At 38.5% G+C, this 4,766-nt stretch overlaps 1 non-coding gene across 1 annotated transcript; it reads left to right on the top strand.

Annotated features, from left to right (window-relative positions):
• The first annotated feature begins 2,499 nt into the window (after positions 1-2,499).
• LOC115072498 lies at positions 2,500-2,666 on the top strand. The gene has a single exon (XR_003851554.1). It is a non-coding gene; the product is annotated as a U1 spliceosomal RNA (small nuclear RNA).
• The last annotated feature ends 2,100 nt before the right edge of the window (positions 2,667-4,766 follow it).

The raw sequence follows: 4,766 nt of genomic DNA, 5'->3' as shown, positions 1-4,766 counted from the left end.
GTGTGTGTGTATGTGTATGTGCCCGTGTCATGGCCCACGTGTGGAGTTAGAGGACAACTTGTGAGAGCTGATTCTCTTCTTCTACCACATGGGTCCTGGGGATAGAACTCAGGTCATCAGGCATGGTAGCAGGTATCTTTACTGCTGAGTCATCCTGCTAGCCCCACTAACTGATCTTTTATGTCTTATAGAGTTTATAATGAGTAAAAGATTATATAAGCGTAATAATTCATCTGTAAACCTAGAAATGTACAGCCAATTTTGAAAGAGATGTACCCTAGCTCAGAAAAATGTTATTGAATAGGTTAATGCTGTTGTAATGAAATGCTTCTTTTAATTAAAATAAAAAAAAAACTGAAAAAAAATAGAAGATTATACAGGTGATGGACAAGTTCACTCATTAAAATTAAATATTGAACTACAACATCTCTAAATATTTCTATTGAACCAGAGAGTTAAAATCCTAGCCTTGGATTATTTACTTTCAAGATTTTCAAACTTGTATTTGAGATGCTTTGTACTTTGACAAAAAATATACAAAAATTTCTATAAAATGTATGCTGTATTAGCAGGAATATATCAGTTTTTGTGAAAGTTATATCCTAATTCTAATGGATTATCTTAAAAATCATTCAATTCTTGTTCTAAAATGGTGGATAAATTTGTTTTATCCCCCTTTCTAGAAGCCTTTGAGAGGGAACTGACACTGATTCTAACCACTCCACGAGCTATCAAAGTACCTGAAAGCAAACCCTGAATTCATCACTCTAGAGTCCAGCCTTGGAAGACAAAAATCAAAATGAGGTCCCCCAATAGAGGGATGCTTTTGGAAGTCCTTTTCAAGAAATTCTGATAGACTCATATGAACATTTCAAAATTGACCTGTCTGTCTTTTTCCTGATTCTATGGCTAGAGCTTGTAATTCTAATTACTCTTGCTTAATTTACTTCTCATTCACATCTCCTATTCACAATTCAAGGACTTTCTTTTCCCCTTAGAGAGAAGAGTTATGCAATTTGGAAGTCTTTTACATAGACCCACTTCAGGGGTATGCCAATTCCCTCAACGTGAGTCCCTGTTCAGTATGGAAGAAGCCAGATCAGTGTGCATCCCTATTCCTTAATGGCAATTTGAGTAACCTCTTCAGAGGATGATGTGATAAGAATAGGAGGTAGGAATTGGTTAGGCAGTTAGGGTAAAAAGACCCGAAAGAAACATAGCCAGTTTCTGGCTAAAAATCAAAGGTCCTTGGGCCATTTAGCAACATACACTCTTCTAAATGCCAAAAATTTTGAAAGTATTTGGGAGCTTGTATTGAATCCTTAAAAGATTTTAGGGTTACCTCTTCAGAGGGGGGGAATGTTAGAGTAGCCAAAAGCCCTGTAAAACTAAATAAAGATGAAGAAAGAGTACATGAAGTTATCAGAAAAAAGTGATGGGGAGATATGAGAGGAGTTAGAGGGGAGGGAGTGGGAATATAATTGATCAAAATACCTTATGTGCATGTATGACAGTCTCAATAAATTATTTATTTAAAAAAAAATCTCAAAACAGGCTGCCAGGTGTCATGGTCCATGCCTTTAATCCCAGCAGAGGCAGGTGAATTTCTATAAGACTGAGGCCAGCCTGCTCTACCTAGTGTGTTCCAGGCTGGCCAGCTGGAGATATGGGAGATGGCACATTTGTAAACCCATTGTTGGGGCGACAGAGACAGAAGAATCCCTGGAACTCACTGATGAGTTTGTCTAACCAATACCATATAGCCTCTGCATGCACCTGTAAGCACACATGCACATACATATGAACACATGTGCACTCCATACACACATACAAATAAAAAGAAAGTTAGGTCTCTTGGGATAAGTCAAGAGTGCCTGGAATGTAGGGCATGGCTGCCAGGCCAGATACCTCCTAGTGAGGACAGCAAGAAGCTGGCCTACTCAATTATAGGGACACTGTCTCTTACCCAACAATCCCCAAGTAAAACCATTAAGCCTCTAATCCTTTAATCCTAACCTGGTCCCTTGTAGAGTATGAGACCAGAAGACAGAAAAAGGCCATGTGGCATTAGTAGCCCCCTCCCTCCCCTACCTGCCAGCCTGCTGGAGAACCCAACCCCAGCCTCTTTGCTAGTGAAGCTTTCCTATATAAACCTCTGCTTTTGCCATAATAAATGAGCTGTCCACTGACACGGGCCTCCTGGGTGTTTCTATCCATGTACGCCTGCCCAAGGCCTCTCTACCGGCACTGGTCTCTCTCCTCGCCCTGACTTCCCATGATGGGGGCTGGTGTCCATGGCCTCCCCTTAGCAGTGGGGTTTGGGCAGACAAGGTTAAGTTTTCTTATATTAATTTTTTTTTGTTGTTGAAATAGAGTCTCATTATGTTGCCCAGGCATCTCCTGGGTTCATGCAATCCTGGCACCTCAGCTTCCCAAATACTTGGGCACACCCACCCACCACACTCAGCTTTAAGCAACTTTTTAAAAAGTTTTTAGCTCACATTTACCTGGCATGGGAGATACCATGATCACAAAAGAGGTTTGCCCAGGGCGAGGCTTATCCGTTGCACTCAGGATGTGCTGAACCCTGCGATTTACCCCAATGCAGGAAACTCAACTGCATAATTTGTGGCAGTGGAGGGAGTGTTTTTGAGCACATGCCCTTAAGTTAAAAAAAAAAAAGTTTTTAGCAGCTTATGGTATCCATTTTGTTGTGAGAACATTACTACCCAAGTCACCCCAAGGTAAAACTCCCACCTTTGGAGTTTTTTAAAGTTTGTTCTTTTTTGCATTATTGAAGTTTGAACCTAGGGTCTCATCCACCCTAAGCAAGTGCTTCACCGCTGAGCTATCTCCTTGTCCCTCTTTTGTTTTTCTAAAACAAGGTCTCACTATACATCATGAATTGGCCTTAAACTCTTCTTAAAAAATATGTGCATGAGTGATTACCTGTATAACTATATGTATCACATGTGTTTCAGGTGCCTGCGGGGCCAGAAGACATCACAAAATCCTAGAGCTGGATTTGCAGATGGTTGTGAACTGACATGGGGGGGCTGAGAACTGAACCAGAATCCTCTGTAAGACAACAAGAATTCCTGACTGCTGAGCCATCTCTCCAGCCCCAGCCTTAAACTCTTGATCCTCTTGCTTCAGCCTCCAAATTGCTGGAGTCACAGGCATGCACACCATATCCTGCCTTAAAACAAATTCAATAAGAAAAAAAAATAGTTGTTAATATGGACAAAGAGTGTCAATCTTTTCTTGATTGACCACTCTTTTTTTTTGTCCAGCTATTTCTGAGTGAAACATTAAAAAATTTAAAGGCAATTTTATCACTGTTACTAAACCTAGAAATAGCCTTTCTCTGGAGCTAGAGAGATAGCTCAATAGTTAAGAGCACTGGCTGCTCTTGCAGAGGACCCAGGTTTGGTTGCCAGCACCCACATGGTGGCTAATACCTGTCTGTTATTCCAGTTCTGGGGGATCCAACACACTCTTCTGACCTGTGCGGGCATTGCATGACATGATGCACTTACATACACAATACACATAAAATTAAAATAAAAATAAATTAAAAAATAAAAATCATTCATTTCTAATTCACTTGCATATTTAGATGCCATGTAATAATGGTACCCTGAAATGTCTCCATTTACTTCCTAAGTAGAAAATAACTCTCCATATCATTTATATGATATTTAAATAGCTTTAATTGGACTTGATGAACTTTGAATTCTGAAACCCATACACACATCCATGGACAGAAGCCTATTGCACCTAACCCTGAACTTTTGAACTGGTGAAGAGAACGATTTTATTGCAATGTTCTCAGAGAAAGAAAGATAGCTGCTTTTGATCCCCCTGGGCTTTGTATATGTAATAGTTTTCTTGCAACAACTGTGGACTGTGTTCTCATAATCCTTATTTTTGACTAATACCATTTTAACATTTAGGCAAATCAAAGAACTAGTACTTCTTTGATCATAGAATTATGGTAACTCCATATTTCATAAATAATATGCTTGTAACTTTAAAGTTCTTTTGATAATTATTAATAAAATGTTTGTATTGTTTATTTTAAATATTGGAGACATCTCTTAAGGGTAGTTATCGGCCATTACATATATAAAACTAGAATAATCAACAATATAAATTTTGGTCTTGTCACTCCTAAAAATACTGTCATATCTCTAATAATGATCTGTATTCATAAATAATTATGTCATTATTTTATAGCATATAAGCAATAAACAGTTTAAATATAGTCATTTTGTATCAGTGTATGTATTAGTTACTCTTCTGTTGCTGTGTTAGAAACCCTAACCAAAGCAACTTATAGAAAAGTTTATTTGAGCTGATGGTTTGAAAGGGGCAAGAGTCCATCATGGAGGGGAGGTATGGCTACAAAGGCGGCTGGAGGAAGACCAGAAGCTAAAGTCTCATATCTTCAAGCAGGCACAGGAAGCAAGAGAACAACTCAAGATACAGCAAGGCTTAAAAACTCAGTCACGTACTTCCTCTAGCATAGCCACACCTTCTAAGACCTCTACAAACAGCTCCACCAACTGGAGAAAAATGTCCAAATACTTGAACCCTAATGGGGGCATTCTCATTCAAACCATCATAGAGTTATAATTCAAATCAAAATTTCTTTAAAAATATAGATAAGTATCAACAAAGATTAACATATCACACTTGAGCAGGATCTATGTATAGTTGTATTATTAACAGCACTATACTAACTAAAATTATTACTAAATTAT

Source organism: Nannospalax galili, unplaced genomic scaffold (assembly GCF_000622305.1).
Source record: "Nannospalax galili isolate Female #2095 unplaced genomic scaffold, S.galili_v1.0 scaffold600, whole genome shotgun sequence".
Taxonomy (NCBI): Eukaryota; Metazoa; Chordata; class Mammalia; order Rodentia; family Spalacidae; genus Nannospalax; species Nannospalax galili.
Note: the sequence above shows the minus strand (reverse complement) of the source record. Positions and strands in the feature narration are given on the sequence as shown.